Source organism: Mchenga conophoros, linkage group LG4, assembly GCF_057382185.1.
Source record: "Mchenga conophoros isolate Kocher_MC1m ecotype Shallow Benthic linkage group LG4, M_conophoros_male_GT1.1, whole genome shotgun sequence".
Classification (NCBI taxonomy): Eukaryota; Metazoa; Chordata; class Actinopteri; order Cichliformes; family Cichlidae; genus Mchenga; species Mchenga conophoros.
The window spans coordinates 25,317,617-25,336,969 of NC_140529.1; the positions used below are offsets into that span (position 1 = coordinate 25,317,617).

Here is a 19,353-nt window from a genome sequence, read left to right on the forward strand (position 1 = left end):
ACCAATAAGAAGCGTCCCTTCCTTCTTCCTCTGTGTCTCCGTCCAGAGATATTCTGTACATCCTGTCCCCGGTAAAGGCAGGAGGAACAACAGGAAATCTTTCCGGCATGGCAGGCTGCTTGGAAGAATGTCATTGCTCTGGTGAAGTGGACAGCCATAAGAGGTAGAGATTAGTTTAAAAAGAGGAAAAAAATGTAAAAGGATAGATCTATGAGTTTGTTTGTGGTGGTAGTGGGTAAAAAGTAATTTGTGAGTGAACCTATTCAGTCAGAAAACATAAATGACGTGTATGCATTTTTCATAAGGAATCCCACAGGGACTCAGCTGTCATATCTGTCAGTAAAGGAGAACAGTGAATTTGCGTACATCTCTATGCCCAGCATCCATGGGAGACCGGGAAGGAAAGTAAGTGGTGGCCTTCTAGTTGTGCTGAGCCAGTGTTTCTTCTGAGATTTTAAAGGACAGGTAGGCAGAATTATTTCCAATGTCAAGGTAGGAAAGACTTCCTCCTCTGTCAGAGAATGTCAGAGACGGTTAAAGAGAGCGGGCTGTTTCACATGCTGACTTTGCCAATAACACATCCTCTTCTGAATAATATATAGGCCAGGTTTTTTAAATATTGTTCCATTAACTACGTGCACCAATCAGCCACAACACTAAAACCACATCTCTAGAATTGTATCTGCCCGTTCGGTCCACCAAAACAGCTGTGATGCATCGCAGCACAGATGCTAGCCCTCCAGAGGGAGGTCTGGCACTGGAATAGTGGCAGTTTAGTTGGGTTGCTAGTTGGTCCTCAGTGGACCTGGCTTGTTTTGGCGCATCCCATGGGTGCTCAGTTACGCTGGGATCTGCAAGCAGATCAATGCAGTCTGCTTTTTCAGAGACATAAGAGAGAATTCAGAAAGACATAGTACTTAAAATATCCTGAATAGCAATCTAAGAATTCTGCAAAAGCAGAGACGGTGGTAAAACTTTTCAAAAGATTTTAATTACTGTCATGGTCCTGGGCCATGTGGGCCCAGTATTCTTAGTTCCTTGTATTTTTGTATTTCGTTCCTTAGGCCATGTTTCCTGAGTTGCCCTGTTGTGTTGTTCCCTAAGTGTTTTCCCTTCGTGACTCTTACCCCCTGTGTGCCCCTCTGTGTATTTATGAGCCCTCGTCTCTCTTTGTGTTTTATTCTGTTTTCCCCAGCCCGTTATGTCTGTGTTCTCCCCGTGCTCTCTCTCCTCCTGTCTGAACCTCTGTACTTCCTGTTTTACTTTGCCCGTCTCCCGTTAGTGTTGTGTTCACTCCTGCCGTGTCTTGTTATGATTATCAGTGTCACCTGTGTTCCCCGTGTGCTCCCACTTCCCTCGTTAACCCTCTGTGCATTTATGTCTGCGTCTCCCTCAGTTCTGTGTCGCGTTCTCCCTCATGTTGTGTGTGTTCCTCCCTGTGTCTCTTGGCGAGCTTTGTATTTAGTTTTCCCAGTTTAGTTTTGTATTTCCTACGTTCTGCCTCTCCAGCATTAAAGCTGTGATTTTTTGAGTTCATCCCCGTGTCTGTGAGTTTTGCATTTTGGGTCCTCCTCCCGCCTGCCACACAACGAATCATGACAGAAGAACGCGACCACGACATGGACCCAGCAGCTCACAACCCCTCTGCCGAGCTCCGTGAGGACCTGATTTACACGGTGGAATACCACTGTCAGGAGTGGGGAGCGCTGCCAAGAGGAGGTTACCGGGAGACCGTAGCCATCCGCCTACAGAGGATGGTGTCCGGACTCCCCTGGTTATTCGGCGCGCTACACCCCCACATCCGGGACTTCCTCGTGTCCACCGTAGGCATCCGCCCGGAACTGCCTCTCCGGTAGGAAGAGTCGGAGGACGTTCAGCCCGGGGGCCCGTTCAGCCTCCTGTCTCCGCTGGAGGGTCCGAGGGGCCCGTTCAGCCTCCTGTCTCCGCTGGAGGGCCCGAGGAGACCGTCCAGCCTCACGCCTCGTTAGCTGGAGGGCCCGAGGAGCCCGTCCAGCAACCTTCCTCGTCAGCTGGGGGTTCAGGAGAACCGCACCAGCCTCATGCCACGTCTGCTGGGGGGCCCGAGCCGCCCGTCCAGCACCATGCCACATCAGCTGGAGGCCCCGAGGAGCCCGTCCAGCACCATGCCACATCAGCTGGAGGGCCCGAGGAGCCCGTCCAGCACCATACCACATCAGCTGGAGGGCCCGAGGAGCCCATCCAGCCACCTTCTGCTTCTGCTCCGCCTGGTCCAGCTCCAGCCTGTGCTTCGCCTGCTGCAGCTCCAGCCTGTGCCTCGTCTGGCCCAGCCTCAGAGTCTTCGTCCTCGTCTGGCCCAGCCTCAGAGTCTTCGTCCTCGTCTGGCCCAGCCTCAGAGTCTTCGGCTTCTGCTCCTCCTGGTCCAGCTTCAGCCTGTGCTTCGCCTGGTCCAGCTTCATCCGAGTCTTCATCCTCGCCTGGTCCAGCCTCCGCCTCTGCCACGCCTGGTCCGGCCCCGTCATCGCCTGGTCCGGCCCCGTCATCGCCTTCAACGTCGCCTGGTCCGGCCCCGTCGTCGCCTGGTCCGGCCCCGTCATCGCCTTCAACGTCGCCTGGTCCGGCCCCGTCATCGCCTTCAACGTCGCCCGGTCCAGCCTCGGCCTCTGCTCCGCCCGGTCCGGCCTCGGCCTCAGCTCCTGCTTCGCCGTTGCCTGGTCCAGCCTCAGCCTCTGCAGCGACGCCTGGTCCGGCCCCCGCATCGCCACAGTCTGGTCCTGCCTCGTCTGGTCCTGTGCCCACCGGGCCATGGCCAGCACGCCTAACACTGGAGAGCCGCCGCTGCCTTCCGCGCAGCCGGCCCCCTGAACTGCTCCGTCGTCTCCTTCGCCGCCGCCGCCGCTGCCTTCCGCGCGGCCGGCCTCCTGAACTGCTCCGTCGTCTCCTTCGCCGCCGCCGCCGCTGCCTTCCGCGCGGCCGGCCTCCTGAACTGCTCCGTCGTCTCCTTCGCCGCCGCCGCCGCTGCCTTCCGCGCGGCCGGCCTCCTGAACTGCTCCGTCGTCTCCTTCGCCGCCGCCGCTGCCTTCCACGCAGCCGGCCTCCTGAACTGCTCCGTCGTCTCCTTCGCCGCCGCCGCTGCTTTCCGCGCGGCCGGCCCCCTGAACTGTTTCCACGTCTCCATCGTTGCCGTCCGCATGGTCGGCCCCCTGAACTGCACTGTGTTTTTGGGTTGTTTTTCTTGGGCTCCGGTGTTTGCTGTGCTCTTTTGTTTTCCGTTCCGAGCCCTCCGTCCTGGGGCCCCGCCGCCCGCCCTGGGTCGTTTTCTGTTTGGTTTTGTTTTTCTGTGTTTGGGCTGTCTGGTGCCAGCCCTTAAGGGGGGGGGTGATGTCATGGTCCTGGGCCATGTGGGCCCAGTATTCTTAGTTCCTTGTATTTTTGTATTTCGTTCCTTAGGCCATGTTTCCTGAGTTGCCCTGTTGTGTTGTTCCCTAAGTGTTTTCCCTTCGTGACTCTTACCCCCTGTGTGCCCCTCTGTGTATTTATGAGCCCTCGTCTCTCTTTGTGTTTTATTCTATGTTTTCCCCAGCCCGTTATGTCTGTGTTCTCCCCGTGCTCTCTCTCCTCCTGTCTGAACCTCTGTACTTCCTGTTTTACTTTGCCCGTCTCCCGTTAGTGTTGTGTTCACTCCTGCCGTGTCTTGTTATGATTATCAGTGTCACCTGTGTTCCCCGTGTGCTCCCACTTCCCTCGTTAACCCTCTGTGCATTTATGTCTGCGTCTCCCTCAGTTCTGTGTCGCGTTCTCCCTCATGTTGTGTGTGTTCCTCCCTGTGTCTCTTGGCGAGCTTTGTATTTAGTTTTCCCAGTTTAGTTTTGTATTTCCTACGTTCTGCCTCTCCAGCATTAAAGCTGTGATTTTTTTTTTTTTTTTTTTTGAGTTCATCCCCGTGTCTGTGAGTTTTGCATTTTGGGTCCTCCTGCCTGCCACACAACGAATCATGACAATTACATTTGATTAGCGATTTAATATAATGTACTATGCAAAGGTCTTGAGCCTTCCCAGATTTCATTATGGGAAATGGGAAATAAGCGCAGCGATTTATTGAAACAATAAGTATATTTTATATTATATATTGCACTTTATCAGGCTTTTCATCAGACCGTGATGAAGATTTAAGAGTCAATAGGACTGAGTTTGCATCTGCCCTACCAAAGAGCAACTTCTAGATAAGCTTTTCGAGCACACAGCACTTCCTTTTTTGGTTCTTGACAGCCACCCTTCCACTGAGACAATTTCTGACGAGGCTTCAGTGAACAGTAGATGGATCAACTGAAGGGTCAGATGCATCTCTCAGGTCCTGTGTCAGGTCTTTGTTGGAGTTTTCTTTTTTCTCAACAGCATGACTGACACTGTTCACCTGCTGCTGCTTGGGATGAATCTTCTTTATCCTGCACTCGATCACTTTCCTCAATTTTTTTTTTTTTTATGTACACAATGACAAAATATGCCAAGTTTTGGCTAATAGCTCACAGAGTCAACTAAAGGACTGTGAACAAATTACGTTTTTCCAACAGGCTTTTAAAGTTCCTCAGAATCAATTTTAAATTGTATTTTTGTTAAGTTTTCTGTTATGTGTACATTTGTACACTTGTATTATTCATAGGCGACGTTAAGAAGCTTAACAAACTAACAAACCAGTGAAATGAGTGGAGTGAAAACGAGTATAAAAAAACAAAAAACAAAAAAACCAGCCAATGTGCAAAGAAAAACTTTAAAAGACCTTCAGAAAGCCTGGAGAACTGTTGCTTGAGACCACTTTAAAAACTAAATTAAAAATTTGAATAAAGTCTGGCTCCTTTCAAGCACGATACGAGAAATCAGGAGTGGCTCAAGACTTTGGAAAAGTGCAGAATGTAGTTTTTATGCAGGACAGGGCACTCTACTGTCCTGCTCACGAGGCTGCTGCTTTCAGGAACCGCCACTGTATACATAAGCAAGCATGTCAAGCAAAATCATCACTCTCATCTGCATGTGTTGCACATTGCCAGTCTTTCCAACAACAACAACACATTATCAGTGCCAAGCATTACGTTTTGCAGACGGGGATACAAATAAACCTGTGCCTTGCTTGTACACGTCAAACTCAGTGAAGCCCAGCTAAATCAACAGAGTTTTTCTCAACCCTAGATAACCAGAGTGACCTCTCAAAACAAGTTACATAAGCCTGTACTCAAAAAAAAAAAAAAAAAAAATGAAGAAGAAACAGCAGGTCTTGCACACCACCTGGGCCTTCTCAGCATTTGCTTTCCAGGTTCAGGACAAAAATATGTCACTATACTGAGACTCACGTCCGAGTACTTCTCTGCTTACACACAAACACACTGTCCCAGCACAACAAGTCATTCTGAGGCCTTTCTTCCCGTTGGAATCTCTTAATATCCTTTTCCTTTCTCTTTGTTCCACACAGGGGTGGCACTAACACTAAATTTCCACATTTGGTCTGGGCTTTCCTTTTTTTTCCTGAATTCAGTCGGGCCCTACCACAGCTCACTCAAAACAACAATAGAAACACTTGACATCTCTCCAAAGTCTTGACTCTCGCTTGGCTGTGTCTGTCTCTTACGCTCTCCGCACTCTTTCTGTATTCTGTGCCTACGATCCCTCCATCCCCGACAATCCCATGCTGCCGCGGTCTACTGGCAGATACAGTTGACATCCCTCAAAAATTCTTAACACCCCCCTTCCTTTGCACAGTGGCCTGTATTTTCTGCCTGTTTTTGTCAGTCTTGCTGTAGCTCACTGTCTTTCTTTGACTTGCCCGCTCTCTCGCTCTCTGTCACAAATCCAAATATCCTCCATGTTCTTTTGTGTTCACAACGATATCCGCTTGCCTCATCACCACATCGGCGTAGAGCACTCTTCTCCACAAAGAAGCACTCCGACTGACATCGTCCCAAAAGCTCAGCCTCACTTTCCATCTTCTGCTTTTTACCTCATCACATTTCACACTTCACCCACACACACACAATGAAAGGTAATTCCCTCATTCTTGCTCACATAATGGTGACCATATGGCTTCTTTGCCATTCAGCACGTCTGTCTACGCTGCAGAAATAGCCAAATGTGCAAGCTTTTCTTATGGAAACGCTTTTAATGTTCTTTTTTTAAATCTGACGAACGAACATTGTTAAAGGTTAAGTAGGTGAACTGATGTAACGCACCATCCAAAGTGTTTCAACAGATAATGCACTTGATTCATGTTTTTATTTTATTTTAGGAAAAGTCACACTACTGCAAGCCTTCCAGTACACGTTTTTTGTTTAACTCTTTTTAAGTTTTTCAGCCATCACACATACACCCCTTTTCAAGGTTTCACATATCAAAAGAAAATCGTCTGACCCATGCCAGGATCTAAAATGAGGGAAATAAACATCGGATGAACAAAAATGACATATTGCAATGTGGCATTATTTATTTAACAGAAACCAAAGAGCAGAAGCAGTGGGTACACTGCACAGTGGGTACTGTTTCTTCAGGAATTAAGAGGATAAGTAGCAATCAGGTGCCGCTAATCCAAATGCATTTGATTAATTGATCATCAGCAAGTGTGAGCACATCTATGAAAGCAGATGTTTTGGCAGTTTTTTTGGAGTAGGCGAGTGTTCAAGGAGGAAAGACATCAATAATGTGATGAATGAAGCTAAATGCCCGACTGCAGTCAAACATTTTGAAGTCCAATATTCTGCAGTGAGAAAAATTGCGTAGATTTAGGCACAACTATCTTTCTTGTTAATTTTATTTTTTTAACCTGGAACGCTTTCCCCATCTCCTCCAGTGTTTGCCTGTCTAAGCCCTTTCGCTTTATGAGAACCATAGGCCATTGATGACTCCTTGTACCCTGCCAGTGCACCTGGATCTTGGCAATCCCCAGTTTTTATTTTCTGATCAACGCCTTTACCTCAAGGGGAGGTAGTTCAAATTTGTCTGACTTTTACCCTTTGATTTGTCCAGCATGAGCGTCCCTACCAGGAGCTCATGCTTCTAATGGCATAGCTCTGCAGGTCATTAAAATACACAAGTCGCCACACCTGCCGTGAAACGGCTGCATGGCAGGCAGAAAATAGACCCAAAATGCAGGCCTCAGGAGACAAACTGAAAATCATAAACAGCTTTAATGGTGAGCTTTCACAAAATACAAAACAACTGTAGGATAGTGAATCCAAAACTACAACTAACTAGGAGGCAGCAGGCAACAAAGAACTCGGGGGAGGGGGGGGGGGGGGTAAGGCAAATAAATAGACACCAGGTAATGAGGGGAGAGGAAACGGGTGGGTGGACAGCTGAAACTAATCACAGAAGATGAGACAAGGGAAGCAGAGCTAAATACAAAACATGAGCGGCAAAGACCGTCAAAATAGAAAAGAAAATATCACAGAAGCAAACTTGACAGAGACAAAGGACAAACAAATACACAGAACAGGAATTAAAAAGGGGATTAACAAACCTATGACCAACTAAAGCAACCAAGGAACTAAAGGTACAAAATTAAATAAATACAAGAAGAGCAAGAAGAACACTATAAACAGAAGACTAGGAGCTCTATCGAATAGAAGCTGAAAACTAAATAACAACACCAAAAGGAAAGCATATCAGGTATAGGGAAATAACGTTAAGCTAAATAACAGCAATACAGAATACAGGACGATAATGCAAAGACAATCAAAATACAAACTTAGAGAAAACCTAAAAATCCCCAAAACCACAAGAGCATGCTGGTATCTCCTCCAGTATCTCCTCCTGGCTGTGAAAAGTGCCGTTTGAGTGCTAGGAGCTAATGGTGTTCCTCCTATTTATCACAATATGATGCTAAAATATGCTGTCTGAAACTCAGTTCTCTTCATCCATTCTCTTAAATAAAACAAATAAAATGCCAACATCCATGAAAAATTGCACATTTAATTAATTGTCAGAAGACAGTCTCATAACTGAAATTCGATTTCGTTACAGGCTGAACTATCTCAGCCAGAGATGCTATTGACCCACAGCTATGAGCAGCGCTCCCCTATTGATTAAACAGCGACCACATTTGTGGCTCCGGGTAAATGATCAAAGCAAACAGCCGACAGAGGCCAACCTCTCCCTCCCTTTCATGCGCCAGCTGTCTCACAAACTTTGCTAACTCAACATTTTGATTAATGGTGTCTTCACTGGGGGTTGATGACGGAAATTTGCTGGATCTTCTGCCGAGCACTGTGCCGCTCCCCTGAGGGCTCTCTAACTAGAACAGGCAAGTGATACAGCAAAAGTACCGGTAAATGAGGATGCTAACTACAAATTCAGCTTACCCCAGAAACCCCTCCACTGTATACCGCCTGAGACAAACACAAAAGTCATGTATGCTTTTGCTTCTACATCCTCTTAACAAGTGTCATAATTAACAGTTGTGTTGCATTTCACATCTCAGTGAAGAGGAACAGTTTGATACGGAGGCTGCGAAGATAAACACTGCTGCAATGTCACAGCGTTGATGAAGGTGCCATTTGAAAAACAGCAGTTGCAGCAGTCTGACTCAACAATGAGACAGCAACAAGATGGAGGTTAGAAAAACTGAAAAAAAGAAGCATGGAGTAAGAGTAATAGAGCAAACAAAGGGGGATGACCTCTGTTGGGGATATATCAGGTACTTAACACACAAACACACACATGTGCTGTAAGTCAGCAACAGCTTTAAAAGGTGACAGCAGAGAAATTCCCTGGGGCTATGAAGTATGTGTACGGGGGAGCAGCTGATAAATGCAGAAGGACTGTACCACACTAAAGCCAAGGGGAAAACCTGAAGCTAAGGCTGGGAGATCAGTTCATACACCAGAGAGACCAGGAACACCGGCAGTTTAAGGAAACATTGGTGATGCTTTTTGCTCCGTATCCATTTTCTTCCATGTATAGAATCCAGGGTTGCAGGAGGGCTAGGTGAAAGGCAGCCTTCCATCCTGGATGGTTGGTAGTCTGTTGCAGGGCTAGCACACAGAGAGAGACAGACAACCATTCACACCACATTCACACCTACGGCCGACTTAGAATCGCTAATTAACCCAACTCTGTGCGTGTCATTGGACTGTAGGAGGAAGCAGGAGTACCTGGAGAGAACACGCAAACTCCACAGTAAAAAACATCAGCTGGCTGGTGGATACAAACTAGTCACTGCACCACCACTAAACACTTAAAAAATTATTACTGTGAAGTGGAAGTTATGTATTGTTAAAAACAACATTTCATACTAATTTCACTGATCTTAGTCATATTTCCTGTGAGGCCAAAACCTAATAGTTCATTCCTTTGTGCCTGTGGTGCTCACTTAATTACACATTAATTATCCTGTTAGAAAGACGCAGTGTTGCTGGAACATCCAGTCTTGTGGACGTTGTTCTGGCCTGGTGAAGCTACTAAAGATTAGGCAGGTGTTTTTGTTTGTTAACATTATTTTTTAATTCTCTTTGCTCCTCCATAGGAAAGCAGGGAGGGAGAGCGGCTCGGACTCAAACCTGGATCGCTGTGTTTCAGCCTCCTTGCAGTCTGAGACAGCTGGTTTTAATGTTGTGGCTGACGTACTAGCTCAGCCAAAAATGATTTTACAGTTGACATTATGTTAGCTCATATTTATGACTGTATCAGACAAACAGAACAAATACCAACTTGACATTTCTTTGTTAGGTTAAGCCCCGTGAATTCAACTGATGAAATGATGAGGATACACGATAGAATTTGCTTTCTTCACATAGTCTTCATTCTTCCTGATTCCTTCTACCTTGATGAGATTCCCAGTTCCAGATGCACTGAAGCGTCCCCACAGTATAACGCTTCCACCACCACATTTCACCGTGGGGAATGCTGTCCTTTGGGTTGTACATCTCTCCCTTCTTTCTCCAAATATAAGCAGCATCTCTGTGGCCAAAGAGCTTTAGTTTCATGTCATATGACCAGTATCTATAATCTTTCTCCAGGTTGTCCTTTGCATACTTCAGTCTGGCTTGAAGGTGTCTCTCCAACAGAAGTGGAGCTTTTTTTTTTATCTGTAGCCTTGCAGTCCATTCCTGTGTACGGTTCCAGTGATTGTCTTCTTTCAGACTACAATTACTGACTTGGCTAAGCTATTCACTCATGTCTTGGCAGTTGTTCTGGAGTCTTTAGACACATCTCTCACTAGTTTTCTTTCCAGAGTCTTTGAAATCTTTCACTTCCTAATTCTGCCAGGCTTGTTCTGTACTCTGTGGCTCTCTTTGAATTTCTTGGTGATACTTCTCACTCCAGTTCTTGACACTTTTGTATATCTATGTCCTGCTTTGTGAGCATCGACAGTTCTTTTTCTCAAGTATAAACTGATTTATTTTGTTTTTGGCAAGAAGCTTTCTCAGGTGACAGCTCAAACTCTTGCTGATGTTTTTATACTGTGCGTAAACTGGAAGATAACAGTCAGTTTTAACTTAATTTTGCAGGTTTTGAATAAAGTTAAAGCACATCACTGCTGAATTATGTAAGACAAAATTACACAACAGAAAATCATTACACAAAAGTGAGACAAGGGTGACAAAAAAAAAACCTAAATGGTTCAAGAGGAAGGTCAAAAATATTACAGAAATGTCCTTAACAGTAACACAGGAAGGGTGTGAGAGACAAACATTTCAAAATACTTCCGCATCCACTGAAAGGAGAGAGCTAAAATTGGCCTCAGACACTCTAAAGTGAATTTACCAGCTGCTAATAATGAAGAACTTCACCGCTGTGCATTCACAACAAACCCAAATATGCCCACAAGTTCAAACGGAGGAAAACATTTTTTTTTTTTACTTCATGCAGCACGCCCACACAAACGCGCTCCATCAATCCGTGCATGTTGAGTACGGTAGCAGGCTTAAGCAAGCACCGACTCCCCGTCATCTTTCATCATTCATAATTCATATAGCCATTTATCACACACTCACTCCCGCTGTGCACACTAACAAGTCACTACAGCACTACAAACATGGAAAGGGTGTGGCTGTATGTGTGGGTGATTGCATTTAGCGTGCTCAAACCAAAAAATAAATAAATAAATTGCAAAAGTAGGTGTTTTGTGACTGAGAGGTGCGCTGTGGGTGGACTGAGTGTTGTGTGTCACCTTAAGAGTGAGCACCATCTGTCAGTGTCAGTAAAGGCTGGTGTGCATCTATTAAAAAGGAGTGCTGGCATTTTCTGTACCCTTGAACACAAAGGGGGGGGGGGGGAAAGAAGCTTAGGATGCATCGGTGACTCATGATAACAATTTATCACCAGAGCGTCTGCAGAACCACGAGGCAAGCTAGCCTAGGCCGATAACACAGCTCACAACTCGCAGTGTACCAGCAGAGATCTAAATAAACAACCACACAGAGCACACAGTGGGATAGCAACAGCTGCAGAGAGACAAAAAAGAAAGATTCTTTTTTGTTTAACTTTCTTTCCATTTTTTTCAGGGTGTATGAATTTTTGAGCTCCTCGGAGTGTGTAATCTATTTGCGTAGGTGTCCTTTAGAGCTCAGACACTAAAGTATAGCCGCATGTGTTTGTCTTATTCTTGCTGGACTCGCACAAAAATAAGTCTTCGCATTGCTTTGACCGAAATATGAAAGCCAGAAATTCAGTTGAATGGAGTCAATTTGGACCCTTTCTCTCTGTCAAATCACCTGTCCTTCCATTTAAAAAGAGCCAGCTGACCCTCACCTCTTTCAATAGCCCGTTGCCATGGCAATTAGCCTTTGCAGGCCCAGGGTGCACAGCTGGAGCAAAGCGCATGTGTGCGAGTGCGTATACCAGGGCGTCAAATAGCAATGTTCTACCAGAAGTCGCAGGCAGGATTCGGCAAATTACGTACAAGACGTCAATTTTAGTGTCTTTGCTTTGACACCCAGGCCGTGGAAATATTAGACCAACACAGATAATACTTTAGGCAAAAAGTACTATAACTGCAGTGAGTGTTCAGCTGTCCACACTAAGTGGAAGTCTGGTTCTCTCATCCTCCTCCTAACAGGCATGGAGATGTAACGTCTTCATCGTATGTGTTGTGTTCAGGTTGGTGTTATGAAATACAGACACACAAAAGCCATTAACAAAACAGGAATCTATCCATCTGTCTGTCTCTCACTGGATCGTTTTTTTAATACCTTTCTTGCATGCCCTCTCCTTTTTTCTGCTGCTATTTCTTTTCCGTGCTTCCATTCTGCTCTATTTTATTATTTCTTCGCTGCAGGAGGGAACATTTTGAATGCAGGGAAATATACAAACTGATCTTCTCAGCACATTTGCATATGTGAAAACTCCTGCCACGTAACAGATTGGCTTGCTGCATGCAATCATGGAAAACAGCCAGAAGATTGCTTTAAAAACTCTGGCTGTGTTGAAGAAAGTTTACATTATTACAAGCTATTGTGTTACCAGCCACTTTATTGGGTACACCTTGCTAGTTTGGACTTCTTTTTGCCTTCAAAACTGCCGTTATTATTCATGGCACAGATTTAAAAAGGTTCTGGAAACTTCTGGGATTTTGGTCTACAATGACATGACAGCACATGCTGCAGATTTGTCTACTTATCCATGATAAGAATCTGAAGGTGATCTGTTTTCAATCAATCAATCAATTAAAACAGATTATTATGGATTTGTTTTCATATGGCTTTCATATGTACCTGTTTTCAGTGATATAAGTCTTTCTTTCTCTCTTTTTTGCCATATGTTTCAAGTGACCTATATTTGACAGCAGCACATTTAAAACTGAAAATTCTGTTTTTGGTGTACCACCCCAATATTATTTGTGGCCCCTATATGGGCACCTCTGAATAATTTCTGGAGGTGCCCCTGTCCTGCTGACGATGGGTACACTGTGGTCATAAAGGGAGCAACAATACTCAGTTAGGCTGTGGCATTTAAACAATATTCAGCTGGTACTAAAGCCCCCCCCCCAAAAAAAAAAAAAAAAAATTCCCTAGACTATTACACCACCAAAAGACTGAACTGTTAATACAAGGAAGGATAAATCCATGACACACAGTGTGGTTTTCTGTGGCTGTGGCCCACCCGCTCCAACCTTTGACTTGTTGTGCGTTCAGAGATACTCTTCTGCATACCTCAGTAATAAGTGGGTATTTGAGTTACTGTTCCCTTCCTATCACAGCAGTCTGAGTATTCTCCTCTGACCTCTGACATTAACAAGGCATTTCAGCACAGAGATTTGCCGCTCACTGGATATTTTTCTCTTTTTTGGAGCATTCCCTCTAATCCTAGAGATGGTTGTGTGCAGCAGTAGCTCAGCGGTTTCTTTAATACTTTAAGACCAACATGTCTGGCATCAACAACCATACCATGTTCAAAGTCACTTAAATCACCTTTCTTTACCATTTTGATGCTCAGTTTGAACTGAAGTACGTCCTCTTGACCACATCTACATCCCTAGATGCATCGAGTTGCTGCCACGTGACTGGTTAAACGGATAATTGCATTAGCAACCAGTTGAATAGGTGTACCAAAGTAACCTGTGAGTATAGATAAATAGCTTTATCTCTGGTCTTCTACAAGGTTGTTACTTTAGGATATTAATAAATATTCCAAATGCAAAAAGTATGAGAAGGTATCAAAACTGTTTACATTATAGTTATAGAACATTGTTGTAACACACAATAAAGTTATGTTTACAGTCCTGCAAATCAGCACTCCCTCCATCCTCCACTACTCACAACCTCCTGAGTTATGGACTAATTATAGACAAATCTGTCCACAAACACCTCCACACATTAGTTCAATGCATGGCTCCACTACATTAGCTTACCTTCATTAAGCCTCCAGTTTAATGGTGGCTAATGAAGCAGCTGAAACAGAGGCCCGCTCTCGTCTTATACCAAAACAGATCCTACAATGACATCAGTATGATCAGAAATGACAATGCCTGCAACAGACAGCAGGTCTCCATTTCATATTTTTGACTCCTACTGAACAAATCAAGCACTTTGACACAATGTGATTCAAAAACAGGTTTTTAGGAGAAGGTGGAAAATTTCCCACCACTTTCCCAGAGACAAGGAACGAAAAAGAATTGATAAATTATCCCTGACTTTGGCGAATTAAATCTGGAAATACTAGTAACATGACGCACAAACACTCAAGCAGTCACTCTTGTCACCTTAACAATATCAACAAAACACTACATTTATTCTGCAATAATTATATCGAGTCAATATCATGGCAGGATGGCTTTTACAGTACACAGCATTAAAAATCCACGATGTAACCATTAAAATGTTACCTGCGAATTATACTTTGTAAGCAAAACTATTGAGTTGACGTCCTTACCTTAAATTTAAAAATGAAACAAGGCATGTTCCACTCCACATACTACATCACATGGTACATCACATGGTATTCTACAGGCTCAGCCATGTCAGCTGCTTGCAAGTGCAGCGTCTTATCACGGAGACAGCTGTGCTGCTGATATCAGGTCCTCTCATCCTCCTCGCCCTGGGTCATCTCTGTCACAACAGACAGAGGTAGGACACTTTAGCATTGAGTCTACAGGACAGCTGTCCCCTATAGGTGGGCTGAGAGGTCTACAGGGTCCTCTGACACTTGTCAGGAGGAGGCGTATCACAATGGGGATGCATGGATTTTCAGAACATAAATAAAAATCTCCCACAGTATCAGCTTAAATGAAAGCTCATTGAGCTCTTTTTTTTTTACATTAGTATGTTTTCTGCTTTTCCTGCTCTTGATCCAGAAGCTCATTACAGCTCCTCCTCAATCTTTTACTGCTTGCTGGGTCAAAACAGCGAGCAGTTCCCTTGCTTACACAACTCTCCTGAACGAAAAGAGCTTTTTTTCTCGTTTTTTAATCCTGCAGAGTAACAGTGTGACACAGAAGATTATCGAAATGATTGCTGCAATTAAAAAAAAGAAGAAATAATCAGCTAATCACCACATCATATTCCTTCAATAACCTTGCCACAATGGACCTGTGTTTGCAGAGCTTGACACCCTGAGGCTCTGCAGACTTGTTCAGTATGATAAGGCCAAGGATGACAAATGGTGAGATTGCATTTCTGGGGGCTAGAGTGCCATGCCGTGCTGAACTATAATATGTGCTGTACAATATCAAACAATGTGATGTATTATGCCATTACTCCCTAGGCCAACCTGGCATCTGCCATGCAAAGCCAAGGTGCTCTAGCCTCTGCTTGGTCACTGTAAAACTGTATAACAGCTTAGCTTTCCCCTGGCTGCCTCTGTGCAGTTTTGTCCCACTTTCAGTCCACTACTACCTACCCCTTATTTAACGCACTTACCTTCCTAACAGTTGTGCCACAACAGTCTAGCATGTCTATAGCCCTATGTATGCCTCTCATAACCCCACCAAGCGCTCAAATGCAGCCCACTTCACTTTCGCCACCCCTGTCTTTCAATTGTAGGGCTGAATGCTGTGTGTGCATACTGATTTGGATTCAAGAGGCTAGACAGAAATTATGCCAGGTATTTTGTTGTTGGCAAGGGGAGAAGACAGCTGCGTATACATATTAGGGTGAAAAAGCCAAACCATTTAACTTTTTGTCAAGTACAGCAGTATAAGGGCAGTGGACGCACGCAAACAAACACACACACACGTCCACATCGCGTTGGCAGTAAAATACAGTGGTTTTAATGTGTTTAGACAATTTTTGTTTATGTGTGCTTCACTCCAGAGCTCAAAACTGAAACCAATGAATGCAAAATACAGTGAGCCAATAGAGATGTATCTCTGCTTCTTCTTTTTTCTTTTCTTTCATTAAGCTACTAATATCCGCTGGTCAAAAACCAGGTCTCTCCCAGCAGAACAGGACCAAACCTAAATGCATTTCATCGTCTCTCTCACCTTCATTTCTCTTTCTCTGCTTCTCTAAGCATAACCACAAAACCAGCCTCATTTATCCCAGTCAAGGTCACAGGTAGAAACCATTGTAAGTAATTTTCCACTGAGCTTAAAGGAAATATTGTGCAATTTGCTGAGTGACCGTAGCTCCCTATAGAACAGCACAGGGGTACAGACATGGTAAAGCTAATATGTACATGTGCACGAGTTAACCAAAACAAAAATAACTGTCAATAACTCGTAAATGTTAAAGGATATTAATAGAGCTGGAGACACAGACATTTTGCAAATTGGTTTTGGTCTTTGCTAAAAAAAAATCAATTATACCGTAATGTAGCTAATCAATTCTTAGCAAGGGGTAAAGGCGGTGCTACAAATTCACAAAATAAAGAGACATGTTGCCTTCTGCATACAAACCCTGGTTATTTTCATTTGATATCTACACGACATCAAACCCTGTCTGGTTGCTGTTGTCTCCCTTGTTTCCTCATCACAAACACACACGGCTATGACAGCCTCATTATAAGCAATCAATATCATTTGCTGTGATAAAAAGGGCTGGCAGGGAGACGGCCGATGCGTTCCGTGGTCGGGATAACAACAGGCCAGTGAGGGAAGATATGACGATGGAGAATTACTAACATTAATCACTTTAGCCAAGGAGATTACCCAGTCTTGCTTAATTAGAAATCTCCCTCAGGGCACAGAGATGAAAACAGGGTGAGAGAAGGTAATGCTGTACGTAGCCGCCCGACACAGCTTCGCTCAGCAATATGACTTATTAAAAGGTCACGAACATGCTAAACCTCGAGGCAGCTGGTTAGTGAGAACGCTGTAATGAGTATTCTTGGTAAGAGCCTATTGTACAAAAGAGCTATCAGAGGTTCAAATTAGGTGAAGTGGAGCAACTGCTTCTCATTTTGCTTCATTTCTTTTTTTAAAAAACATTCATTTATGTACTTTTGGACACAAGTAGTTGTTCTCTTCGTACTAATATGTAGTAGGGTGGAGTTTTGTTTGAGGACACACGCACTGTTGGTGCTCTTGTAGTTTGGTGGCTGTGTAGGACAGTTTGTGTTGTCACAACAACTTGGAGGGTACCCAGACATCTGCAGAGTTTTTCACACCCAGGCAGACCCTTTCACAGTCATGAGCAGGGAAAGCACATCACTGGCTTTCAATATTTTGCCAAAAGTATTCACTCACCCAGCCAGATCATTGAATTCAGGTGTTCCAAACCCTTCCATGGCCACAGGTGTATAAACTCAAGCAGCTAAGCATGCAGACTGCCTCTACAAACATTTGTAAGAAAATGGGTTGCTCTTATTCACCCAGTGAATTCCAGCATGGTACCGTGACAGGATACCACCTGTGCAGCAAGTCAAGTCACCGAGGTGAACTTGCACACCCAGCAGTTATACAGCAAAGTTATTGTCTGCCAGGGAGGCATTGTTTGTCTGTTTGAGAGATAGGCCCAGCTTAGAAGCGATTAACATTTGAATCCAGATCTGGAGCCAGCATCTTTTGGAAGGATTGTGGGCAGTGCTATACATGGACATGATGTAGTGCCCCCAGGACTGGACCTGCATCTTTTGTGAATGGCGACAACATGAGTTTGACCAATATAAATAAGCCCATGAATGTGGGTCATTAGACTTGGCTCTGCTGTGTCTGTCTGCTCTCTGGTGCTGAGCAGGCACTGTGCAGTAGGTTTTTAGAGCTACTGGGTTGAAAACACATGCCTTCCCGTCTTCTGAAAAAGCTGTGACAGCTCCAAAGATTACTAAGAAACTCTATAAAGCTGAAGGGACCTTCAATTTAAGATGATAAATCCCTGCGGGTTTGTTACTAACAATCATTTTCCATCTTTTTCATTATAAGAGTATCTATCAGAAGTGTTTTCACTAACTATCCAAAGCAGTGTGGGCATTACTTGTGACAGCTGTAACTACTAGTTGCTCACATGTATGAGCAATATATATTTAATTGTTATATGTCCTCTAAAGTGAGGATTTGCTCCTTTTTTTTTTCCTCGTGGCAGTCAAACTGAATATTTCAGGGGTAGACTTGCAACTTGATGTTGCAGATCATCACTTTTGCCTTGACCAAACTAATTTCATGATATTTTTCAGCATTTCTACAGACTAATATTTGATTATTGTTGAATTTTGTTAGATTTAATTTTGTTTTGCTTAGAAAAAACACACCTTCAGGTTTTTGACTCCTTGCTAGATAAGACAGGCATCGCCACGTCACCTTAGAAACACAGTAACAGGTATTTCTGTCAAAGGTGTCTCAAGTGCAACGAAAACAATTAGAGGCTCATAATAAACTGTAATATCCGCATTACTTACAAGAACAGGATGCAAACTCGGCCCCAATTTCATCACTTTCTTCCTAAAACTCCTCACTACTGAGGTTTAGAGCTGAGGAGGGAACAGGACGCAGCTGTAAAACTCAACTGTCCACACGTGGCTGCCCTCCGTATGAACCTTCCTTTTTTTACAATGAACCATAAACAGCTTATATTAAAAGCAGCTCGATATAAATAAGAGGATATAAACTTGGAAGTAGGCACGTTTTGGTCAGAAACCCACCTCCAACTTATAGTGCAATTGCAAAAAAACCCAGAAACTAAAACATTACACTAACTCAAAAAGTGCTTCAAAGATACATAAAAGACAGCCAGACGGCGATCGCTGTCTAGGTCGGAGAAATTTACTTCTGAGTCAAGCAACAGGAACCAGACTCAGACACAATCCATGCTTGGCTGCAGTGGTACCCAAGAGATTTACACAGAGTGAGCTAGACAGCGGAGGGAATTTTACAGCGCTGGAGAACAACTCTCTCCTGACAGCCAGCTCTGTCACTGGCATAGGAAACCTACAGGATGAAGATAAATCTTATGGGGGGAAGTGAATACATGATGGAGGCATGAAAGGAGGCATGAATAAGGGGAAAAGAAGAGGCGAATAGGGCAATAGCACTCTGGATAAGACATTTATCTTCAGAATAAAAATAAAAGAAGCATAAGAGCAAGAGTGGTAGTCGCTCATTAATCTAAAAGATGAGAGGAAAATGCAGGCCTATAAATCGGCCCTGCCGCCTGGTAAACAAAGGGCACTTTCAGTCGCTCCTTTTCCTTGACTGATCCCAGCACTGATCTCTGGGGGGAAATGATGTGTATATAAATACACTGATAATTTATGCGCCCAAATTATTAATGTCTACATTTGAATTGCTAATTTGTGCTCACACTAATTCCTGCCTAAAATGCACTGGACAAAATCTGACATGCAGCCTTCAAGGCAGCACAGTGAAGCAAAAATAAACCCAAAATGCTAATTCAAAAGGGCAGATGAACACCATCTGCAATACCTTAGTCAGACACTTTCACTTCACTTACAATGGCTGATAATGGATCAGAAAGCCTTAAATGACGAGAAGAGCAGTTAAGCCAACATTTAGTCACACTG

The 19,353-nt window shown here is 44.3% G+C and overlaps 1 protein-coding gene across 1 annotated transcript in view; it reads right to left on the minus strand.

Annotated features, from left to right (window-relative positions):
* adcy9b (adenylate cyclase 9b) overlaps nt 1-19,353 on the minus strand; it is a 40,319-nt gene that overhangs the window by 16,846 nt on the left and 4,120 nt on the right. The window lies entirely within an intron of this gene.